This window comes from Chiloscyllium punctatum, chromosome 11, assembly GCF_047496795.1.
Source record: "Chiloscyllium punctatum isolate Juve2018m chromosome 11, sChiPun1.3, whole genome shotgun sequence".
NCBI lineage: Eukaryota > Metazoa > Chordata > Chondrichthyes > Orectolobiformes > Hemiscylliidae > Chiloscyllium > Chiloscyllium punctatum.
Genome location: NC_092749.1, coordinates 40887573 through 40899040, shown reverse-complemented (window position 1 = coordinate 40899040; position 11468 = coordinate 40887573). Strand labels below are relative to the sequence as shown.

Below are 11468 nucleotides of genomic sequence, written 5' to 3'. Positions count from 1 at the left end.
GGAGTGAGACTTGAAGCGAAAGTATTGTGGCTCAGAAGCACAGGAGTCACTAATTGAGGCACAGCCAACAATCTGTTAAAACAATTTTGACAACTTCAGATCACTAACTGGAGATATCTAAAGGGCTTTACAGCAGATGGTTTTCAGACCAGAAAGTAAATAGAGATTTATCAAAAGTGTACAAAATATGTGAGATTATGTTTCGAGTGGTGTTTAATGATTGCTGCCCAATTAAAACTACAGCGAAGATAGAGGTCACATGATCTCTAGAAGAGTGGATGAGGTGAGTATCCTGGAATATACAGTCAGTATCACTTAGAGAAGGGAGCAGTCTGACAGCTTGAAAACAGATATCAGTTTTGAAATTTTGATAACGTAACAAGGATAATTGATGAGGATTATGCAGTGTGAGTTATCAACATGGATTTTAGTATGGTATTTGACTAGATCCCACATAGGAGACTGGTCAGATAAATTAAATCCATAGGATACAGGAAAATTTGGCAAGTTGGTTCCAAAATTGGCTCAGTGACAGTGAATAAAGGGTATTAGTTCATGGATTTTTTTTTTGCAAATGTTAAGTATTTTGCAGTAGTATTTACAGGGCTAATTAAAACATATGAAGCAGGAGCAGCAAAAGTCAATATCACTTACTTAGCTTTCTCTCTCATTCACTATGATCACGGCTTACATTGGGCTTCAGTTCTATTTTTCCATCTGTTCTCCATATCCCTTGATTCTCAAGAAGAACATAAAACCTGTCAATCAAAGCCATAAATGTTTTCAATACTGAAGCATACAAAACTCACTGATTGAGAAAAGATTCACAGCCCTTTGGTGAAATGGTAACCCCAGGAGGATAATAGTGGGGACTCAGCAATGGTAATTCTGTTTAATAGAAATGGTTTTTCTCTTGTTGGAGATGTCATTACCTAACATTTCTGTGGCATAAATGTACTTGCCTTTCTCTAATACTAATTGTGCTGATATTAATTACTTTAATTTCATTATTTTAATTAGCTTTTAGGTTACCCTCTTTTTTCTGGTATGGTAACATCTGTTTTCTACTGTAAAACCAGACACAAAGTATTAACTCAATGTCTCTGTCATTTCTTCATCCCACGATCATTTCTTCTGCCTCCCACTTTTGATCTTGTTTTTTTATACTCTGGCTAGCTTGTTCTCATGTCCTATCTTTTCCCTTTTTTTTGCGGTCCCTTTGTTGGTGTATAAAACATTCCTTCTCCCTAGATTTACTATTGTTCTTTGCACCATTATAAGCAAAGCCTTTTAATCTAATATTGTCCTTAACTTCTTAAGAGACCTACAGATGAGTAATTCTTATTGAGTTTTTGTTTTTAATGGAATGGGTTTCTCCTGAGTATTTTGTGTTTTTTTAAATGCTTCCTACTGTTTATTTGCTACCACACTTTACATTTGTTCACAGAAAAAAACCTTAGACAGTTTCCCCCTCATAGTGATGTCATTGGCTTTGTTTGTTTAAGTTGTGATTGCTTGCTTGTGATTGACGAATTCCAACTTCAAATTTAGCATGAAATGAATTGCATTATGATCACTATTCCCCAGTGGATCTTGTTCTCAGGCATTATGGATTAATCCTGCCTCATTACACAATGCTAGATCTGTAATAGCTTTACTCCCTGTTTGGCAAGAACAGAAGTAGAGAACAAATGAATGTGTTTGTAGTGAGCAGGAGAGTTTGCTTGGTGTGCCCTTGGTGCAAAAGGCACGATGGAGGGAGTATGAAAGTTGAGAGTGTAGTGGCAGAGGTGAGAGGTGACGTGACGTTGACAGAGATGGAAAGGTAAAAGATGTACTGACTTCTGATTTTTTGCTTTCACATGTACCTATGTACAGTGAAAAGCTTTGTTTTGCGAGTAGTACAGGCAGGTCATAACACACAAGGACATACAGGGTGTTCCCAGAGTGTTTAAAGTGTTTAAATTTTCCAATGTTCTAATAGAATGCAGGTATTAGGAGTGATGTTGCAGGCACTGATCCTCTCCCTGAACTAAACAATGCTCTTTAAGTTAGATTACTTACAGTGTGGAAACAGGCCCTTCCACCCAACAAGTCCATACCACTCCTCCAAAGAGTAACCCACCCAGACCCATTCCCCTACATCTAGCACTACAAGCAATTTAGCATGGCCAATTTATCTAACCTGCACATTTTTGGACTGTAGGAGGAAACCAGAGTACCCGGAGGAAACCCACGCATACACGGGGAGAATGTGCAAACTCCACACAGACAGTTGCCTGAGGCGGGAATCGAACCCAGCTCTCCGGCGCTGTGAGGCAGCAGTGCCACTGTGCCACCCAGGTTGTTCTTGCCCTCGCTGGGAAACAATCATTCTTTCTTAGCTTCCTCTTGTTCCCTACCAGGACCATCGTGCATGCACCAGGAATGTAAGTGAAGCAGTGCATTGATTCAAGAGAGCAGGAAAGTTTGCTTGGTGTGCCCTTGGTGCAAAAGGCGTGATGGAGGGAGAATCAAAGTTGTGAGCGTAGTGGCAGAGTTGAGAGATGATGTGATGTGGCACGGTGGTTAGCACCACTGCCTCATAGCACCAGGGTCCCCAGTTCAATTCCAGCCTTGGGCGATTGTCTGTGTGGAGTTTGCACATTCTCCTTGTGTCTGCGTGGGCTTGCTATGGCTTCCTCCCACAGTCACAAAGATGTGCAGGTCAGGTGAATTGGCTGTACTAAATTGCCCATAGTGATAGGTGCATTAGTCAGATGGAAATGAATCTGGGTGGGTTACTCTTCAGAGGGTCAGTGTGGGCTTGTTGGGCCAAAGGGCCTGTTTCCATACTGTAGGGAATCTAATCTAAAGTCTACTGCCAAAAATAACTTGTGATTGTAAAATGCATGGCTTACGTGGATAAATATCCTGATCCTTTATGTAATAAGGATAACATCCACTTTTAAATGTTAATTAAGTCCTAAACTTGCTGTGCCAACAGCATCATGGTGGTAAACCAATCATTCACACAGTGCCAACTCCAATATTCTTTGAAGCATCTTGAAGTAATGGGTACCATGGTGTAAAGCCATGTATAATAAATCAGGTTCACTATTGCACATAGGCAAAAAGCATCAAAAGGAACAACATGGAGAGCTGCAGTGAAGGAGTAGTGGTGGCTTGCAAATAAAAGGACTGGACTCCCCTCCATCACCCTATGCACTAAGACCTCCAGCTCCCTGTTTGTGAAGTAGGGAAAAAGCTTTCCTTACCTCTGGACCATGTCCTCAGTAATAACAGTTAAGCACCACACTGTGCGGAGTAAGTCCTGACTTACAACATTTGAAATGGTGTTTAAATGGACACTTTGGCATTTGGGTTTTATATATAGCTTTATTGGCATTAGCTCAAGTGGATCCTTGTATGGCAAGCACTTTCATCCTTCTGGCTGTTCAATTCCACTTCAAAGGTGCCCAAGAGTCTGGTGGAATAAGTAATAAGGTGAAGTGCAGAAGATTGTATTTAAAAAATACAATTCTGGCAGACCAGGCACTAAGAATCTCAAATGACAAACAATTTAACCAGAAATGGGAAAATTCCACCCTGCACGGCAGCACCAGTCAGAACTCCAATAGTAGGATGACTAAGACCAATTTCAGAGGCTATTAACAACGCTGAACCAAACGGAGCACAAATAACCCTCTCCAGCAGGAAATCTGGTATCTGACAGTCAATTGTGTTCCATGATGTTGCACAATTGTATAGTGCAAGTATGTGTAAATCACAACACCAGCTACTGGTGAAATGAAGACACTCCTATTAACCTGGATGAAATAAAAACGAATTTCTTGTGGCTAATAAGTAACAAAATTAGGAGGAAGTAAAACTGAACATGACTCATTCCATACCATTGAATGAAACCACAAGGAACTTCAGGAGAGTGTTTAGAAATAGCTCTTCTTTGCCTTTTTTGCATCGCTTTTGTACTTCTGAAAAAAAAAGGTCAGTTACTCTAAAATAATTCAACACTGTGGGTTCACTTTGTATTACAAACCAACTATCCAGCCAACTGAGCAAACTGATCTCCTAGATTCTGTTGATAGGGATTTGAAATGAGGCAAAAATTGTTCTCATTCTAATTTGTACTAAAGTGCAATATTGATCATTGGTGGATATATGTGGGTAATAAGGTAACGTGGAAACTCATCCACAGTTCTAAGAATGGGGCCTGGGCTAAGTTAACTTACAGGACAATGATGTGGTACATACAGAATACCATCTTCCTGTTTAACATTACAAAGAATAAGAAACACTTTTAGATTTTCTGAGGATTGATAGGTGACTGCCGCTCCATTCATTTTTGCGTTGTGAAAGAGTTCTGCATTTCAGCCAGAACATTCTCATTGGGGGTCCTTTAGAAATGTTGGGCCATACTTTATTTTGACAGGTCTTTTGTAAACAGAACAGTCAAACAATGGTAAACTATGCCCCCCTTTACACGGGAGTCATAAAGTCATAGAGATGTACAGCATTGAAACAGGCCCTTTGATCCAACCTGTCCATGCGGACCATATATCCCAACCCAATCTAGTCCCCCTGCCGGTACCCGGCCCATATCCCTCCAAACCCTTCCTATTCATATACCCATCCAGATGCCTCTTAAATGTTGTAATTGTACTAGCCTCCATCATTTCCTCTGGCAGCTCATTCCATACATGTACCACCCTCTGCATGTGAAAACATTGCCTCTTAGGTCTCTGTTATATCTTCCCCTTCTCACCCTAAACATATGATCTTTAGTTCTGGACTCCCCCAACCCAGGGAAAAGATCTTGTCTATTTATCTTATCCATGCACCTCATGATTTTATAAACCTCTATAAGGTCACCCCTCAGATTCTGATGCTCCAGCGAAAACAGCCCCAGCCTATTCAATCTCTCCCTGTAGCTCAAATCCTCCAACCCTGGCAACATCCTTGTAAATCTTTTCTGAACCCTTTCAAGTTTCACAACATTTTTCCAATGGGAAGGAGACCAGAATTGCACGCGATATTCCAACTGTGGCCTAACCAATATCCTGTACAACCGCAACATGACCTCCCAATCCTCGACTCAATACTTTGACCAATAAAGGAAAGCATACCAAATGCCTTCTTCACTATCTTATCTACCTGTGACTCCACTTTCAAGGAGCTATGAACCTGCACTCCAAGGTCTCTTTGTTCAGCAACACTCCCTAGGACCTTATCATTAAGTGTATAAGTCCTGCTAAGATTTGCTTTCCCAAAATGCAGCACTGCACATTTATCTGAATTAAACTCCATCTGCCACTTCTCATCCCATTGGCCCATCTGATCAAGATCCTGTTGTAATCTGAGGTAACCTTCTTCACTGTCCACTACACCTCCAATTTCGGTGTCATCTGCAAACTTACTAAATATATCTCTTATGCTCACATCCAAATCATTTATATAAATAACGAAAAGTAGTGGACCCAGCACTGATCCTTGTGGCACTCCACTGGTCACAGGCCTCCAGTCTGAAAAACAACCCTCCTCCACCACCTTCTACCTTTGAGCCAGTTCTATATCCAAATGGCGAGTTCTCCCTGTATTACACGAGATCTAACCTTGCTAACCAGTCTCCCATGGGGAACCTTGTCAAACAAAATGCTGCATTCTGTGATTTTAAAACTACATTGAGTAAGTGTGTGTACAGTGTGCCAGGAGGGTCAGGTGCCAGGCTCACAGGATACCAGGTAGATAGAAAAAGAGTGCTAAGTGTGTAGTGGTGAGATGCCAGGAAGGTAGGGTACCAGGGCTTAAGGGTGAAATGGTGCCAAGTAAGTGATGGAGTGTTTAAGATAGATCTGATGGATGGGAGATATTGATTCAGTGGGGGTAAAGGGTATCAGGTCTGGTGGGAGGAGGAGTCAGTCCTGCGAGGGAGGGAGTATGTCATATGTGTTGACGGCAAACAAGTGTTAAGTCCATCAAGTCCATCAGCAGGGAAGAAGGGTTTGGGTCCTGCAAGAAGAGGCTGCATCAGTTCTGGACATGGGGCAAGAGTTGTCAAATCAGACATCAAGGCAAGGACTAACTGGTCCTGTGGGTTATGGGGCTGTGTCAGGCCCTGGTCATAGAGATGGGGACGGCGGTGGGGTGGGGGGGGGGGGGGGGGGAAGCGGGTGGTGGTGGGGGGGTGTGGCTTGTAAAAGATCTCAGAGAAGTGCAATTGAGGTGTGTTTAGCAGGTTGAGGGGGCTGGTTAGTTGGAACCTATTATGTTCAGAAATTAAAATAGGTATTTAATTGTCTATCTTTTCCTGAATATTTTTTTTTAAAAATTCACTGCAATGGAATTCTCTCATTTCAATGGAAAAGTTTGGAGGGTGCCAGGCAAAGGGGAGTTTCCCAGCAGGACTTCAAATGTCCCAGGAAATTCCCCTTGCATCTGCAATATCTTAGATTTTGCCTATGCACAACTCCTATCTACCCCTCACAAGCAACTGTTTGGCTATCAGAAAATCTGCATTGATTATTTGTGTTATATTTATTAACAAAGCAAAGCGATGGCTTTCACAACCAAAGTGCTACACAGAAAAAATGTACTTTTGTCCTTTGTGATAATGTATGCAATGCACCAGCCAACTTATTCACAAGGTCTATTAAAGAACAATGAAATAAATGATCAATAGTCTACTAATCATGTTGGTTGATGATAGATATTGTGCAATGAATCATTACATCTCCTCCATTATGAATTTAAATTCTGAACAGTTTATTCGATATTAAATTAATTAACATAATCTCAACATTGTATAATTTGAGGAGAGGAATTTGGGGCTATGTGTAGGGAGCACAATTCCATACCATTTCACATTTGGTATTCAATCTCAGTGATTCACTGTTGCCCATTCAATGAAATGATAGCCAGTTGTACATAAACTAGGTCACCTAGGGCATGATACTCCAAGAGGGGGGAGACTGATGTAGAAAGTGAGAAAGATTTTGTGTGGGAGTTCAAGAGCCTTGGCCTAAGAAGGCTGAATGCATCATTGCTGGTGGCAGAATGATTACAATTGGAAATGCACAAGAGACCAGAATTGGAGAAGCACAGGTATCTCAGAAAGGTTGAAATGGTTTCCAAGGAATTTAATTCCCTAGCGTTTATTTGTACCGCAGGCGAATTTCAAAATAGTTATCTTGGCACATCAGGATTCCTGGAAGGTGATTTTAGCAATGGAAGAAAAATAAAAACATTGTCATCACCACAGGAGTGCATGGAGTGTTTGGCATGCATGCTTGGTTCACAAATGTTAATTTTTGTGGTTGTTGATGTTGTAAAATTGTAAAATGGCTGGATGTTTTCTAATCTATTTGATGATTCAAAAACATGACAAATCACTTTAAAATATATATTCTCTTGCCCCATTATCCCCTATATGATGTCACCTATCTTCATTGCAAGTTCTTGGAGTGTTGCTCCCGTTTTGACATACTTTGGCACTTCACCATCAAACCAAGGAAATAAAAATGTATCATGTACAACCTAGGCTGTGAGATAAAGACTGCAATTTAGTTGTGGTGGATTTTAAAGAGCAATCTCCTAACGTATGATATTCATGAGATCAATTAAATCACAAGCCTGCAACTCTAATCCAAATTCCTTAATGCAATTATAACTGACTGTTATCAGCTATTATTCTCAATTTCCTAGTTGTGTCGATGAACTGCCCTTACTACTGGGCTTTGGAATGAGAGATTAGGTAATGGTCAGAAGTAGTCTGTAGACATTGGTCCTCCTTTCCAATGTCCCATCATTCTTTGAAAGTCACTCCCTCTCTGCTTTGGCCTGCCTGTCCAAAACTTGTGTGGCCTTTAAACCTAACCAGCAGGCCCAGAAAACCACAGAATTGGATATAATATATTGGTTCACACCAAGTCTCGTATCACTCTGCACTGAGTTCTGTTAAAATTATCCTCACTGAATCAAAAGTCCATTCCTGATCAATTATTTGGTCATCTTGCCTGCTTAGATCAACATTATTGCTGGTTCTCTTTTGTACCTTGAAAATCCAGCAGCTTAGTATGCCGAACTGTCCTATACTTTAAGGGTATATGCATTATATTGATTGTTTCTCCTCTGTCCCTTTAACATAGCTATCCAGTTTGCCTCAGTCTCTTTATTGGTCATGGTTTCCACATTGTCATCACTCGCTGAGTAAAAATGTATAGGCCATGAGTATGATGCCAAGATAGACAGGGAAGAAGCAAAGGGCAAGTTAGCTCAGTTGGCAATGAAGGTAGTGCAGAATGGTGCCAATGGCAGGAGTTCAATCCCCAGACTAGCTGAGGATGTTCTTTGGTGGAGCTGACCCTATACCTCACATTGAGCCATTTGCAATCTCCAATGGATTGCAAGAATGACCAAAGGTAGATTGAAAATTCTGTCTATCCATTCACTACAGCTACTAAGCTCCTCATCTACCTCAAAACTTTCTTGTCCCTGGTGTTATGTGAAAGCAACCATGAGGGTCGGGGAAAGCAGCATTGATCCTTCCTTAATGTAGGTTTAACTTTTAAAAGTTTCTTTGAATCACTTGTAGCTTGGGCTTGAACTATGAGGAACATCAAGAAAGCAGCTGTTAGAACATAGAACACAGAACATTACAGCGCAGTACTGGCCCTTCGGTCCGCAATATTGCACTGACCTGTGAAACCAATCAAAAACCTTTCTATCCTAACTATTCCATTTTCATCCATATGTTTATTCAATGACCACTTAAATGCCCCTAAAGCTGGTGAGTCTACTACTGTTGCAGGCAGTGTGTTCTACGCCCTACTACTCTCTGAGTAAAGAAACTACCTCTGACATCTGTCCTATATCTATCACCCCTCAATTTAAAGCTATGTCCCCTTGTGCTAGCCATCACTAACATCAACTGCTTTATCCTTATCCACCTGTTTGGTCACCTTCTCAACTCAATAAGGTTTGTGAGGCACAAGTCAAGAGTGTGGTACTGGAAAAGCATGGCTGGTCAGGCAGTATCCGAGGAGCAGGAGAATGGAATCATCAGGAACTACCTTATTCCTGATGTTGGACTTTTTCCCAAAACATTGATGCGCCTGCTCCTTGAACGCTCCCTGACCTGTTGTGCTTTTCTAGCACCACACTCTCAACTCTGATCTCCAGCATCTGCAGTATTCACTTTCTCCCTTTGTGAGGCACAACATACCCTTCAGAAAATTGTGTTGACTATCCATAATCAATGTATTCCTTTCTAGAAGATTATAAATCCTGTTTATTATTATCTTCTCCAACACTTTACCCACAACCAGGGTAAGGCTCAGTGGTCTATAATTACCAGGGTCGTCCCTACTCCCCTTCTTGAACAAGGGGACAACATTTTCTATTCTGCAGTCCTCTGGTACTATTCCTATAGACAATTATAACATAAAGATCAAAGCCAAAGGCTCTGCAATCTCCTCCTGGGCATCCCAGAGAGTCCGAGGATAAATCCCATCTGGATCAGAGGACTTATCTATTTTCACACTTTCCAGAATTGCGAACACCTCCTCTTTGTGAACTTCAATCCCATTTCATCTCATAACCTGTATCTCAGTATTCTCCTTAACAACATTGTCTTTTTCCAGTGTGGATACTGATAAAAAATAATCATATAGCACTTCCTCTATTTCCCTGATTCCATGCACAATTTCCCGTTATTATCCTTGAATGGTCTCGTCATTCTTTTATTCCTGATATACATCTTATCTGCCAATGACTTCTCCTGGCCCCTCCTGGCTCTTCTTAGCTCTCTTTTTATGTCTTTCCTAGATAAGATATAACTCTCAAGCGCCCTAACTGAAACTTCACATCTCATCCTAACATAAGCCTTCTTCTTTCTCTTAACATGAGCTTCAACTTCTTTAGTAAACCACAGCTCCCTCGCTTGATGACTTCCTCCTTGCCTGACCGGTACATACTTACCAAGGACCCGCAGTAGCTGTTCCTTGAATAAGCTCCACATTTCAATTGTGTCCATCCGTTGCAGTTTCCTTCCCCATCTTATGCATCCTAAATCTTGCCTAAGTGCATCATAATTGCCTTTCCCCCCGCAATAACTCTTGTCTTGCAGTATATACCTATCCCTTTCCATCGCTAAAGTAAACATCACCGAATTGTGGTCACTATCACCAAAGTGCTCACTTACCTCCAAATCTAACACCTGGCTAGGTTCATTATCCAGTACCAAATCCATTGAGGCCTCACCCCTTGTTGGCTTGTCTATATACTGTGCCAAAGAAAACCATCCACCACTGAACAAAAACTGACCCATCTAAAGTACTTAAACTATAATGTTCCCAGTCAACATTTGGAAAGTTAAAATCCCCCATAACAACTACCTTGTCACTCTCACTCCTATCAAGAATCGTCTTTGCTATCCTTTACATCTCTGGAACTATTCGGAGGCCTATAGAAAACTCCAACAGGGTGACCTCTCCTTTTCTGATTCTAACCTCAGCCCATACTACCTCAGTAGACGAGTCCTCAAACATCCTTTCTGCCATCATAATACTGTCCTTGATTAACAGTGCCATCCTCCCACCCTCTTTGACCATCTTCTCCGTTTTTACTGAAACATCTAAATCTTGGAACCTGCAGCAACCATTCCTGTCCCTGCTCTAACCATGTCTCTGAAATGGTCACAACATCAAAATCCCAGGTACCCACCCATGCTCCAAGTTCACCCACCTTATTCCAGATGCTCCTAGTGTTTCAGTAGACACACTTCAAACCAACCTCTTGCTTGCTGGTGCCCTGTTGCGACCTTGAAACCTTATTTCAGACCTCACCACTCTAAACCTCCTGTATAATGGAACTACAATTTAGGTGCCCATACCCTTGCTGAACTAGTTTAAACCCTCCTGGAGAGCACTAGCAAATAACAACCCCCCCTCCCCACCTCTGGATGTTGGTACCCCTTTGGTTCTGGTGAAGACCAGCCTGTTTGTACACGTCCCACCTACCCCACCCAGAAGGACACAAAAAGTCTGTAAAGGAATGTAGATGAAGTCACATACACACCAGTCTAGTTCATGAACTGCAAATTTATCAAGCTCATTCATTTCCCTTTCAGATTTTTGAGTGTTCCAAATTAAAAAGAATCAGAAGCAAAGCTTTAATCCTAAAGAGTTTAGTTTATTAAGACTACAGCTGGAATTTGCTAAGTAAAAATGATAATTATTAACTAACATGCAGTTATAAAAGATAATAGATATTTATAAAGCTGAGAATAAGATCAATCTGCATTATTGTACACCTGTTAACTTGCTGGAAGATGAGAAGAGGGTTGAAAACACAAAGTCCCAGTTCAGCAGCTGTGACGGCTTCCATAGTTGAGTGTTTCGCCTAGAAGTAGACTGAGCACAAAAGGTTTGAGGAGGGAAACTTCATTTATTTTGCTTTTATGGCACTGAAGT

At 41.2% G+C, this 11468-nt stretch overlaps 1 long non-coding RNA gene across 1 annotated transcript in view; it reads right to left on the bottom strand.

Annotated features, from left to right (window-relative positions):
• Positions 1-507: 507 nt before the first annotated feature.
• The window catches only part of LOC140482924 (uncharacterized), a 55205-nt gene continuing 44244 nt past the window's right edge, over positions 508-11468 (bottom strand). Inside the window, exon 3 of the long non-coding RNA XR_011961821.1 lies at positions 508-758. This is a non-coding gene — a long non-coding RNA (uncharacterized lncRNA). The remainder of the gene's footprint in view (positions 759-11468) is intronic.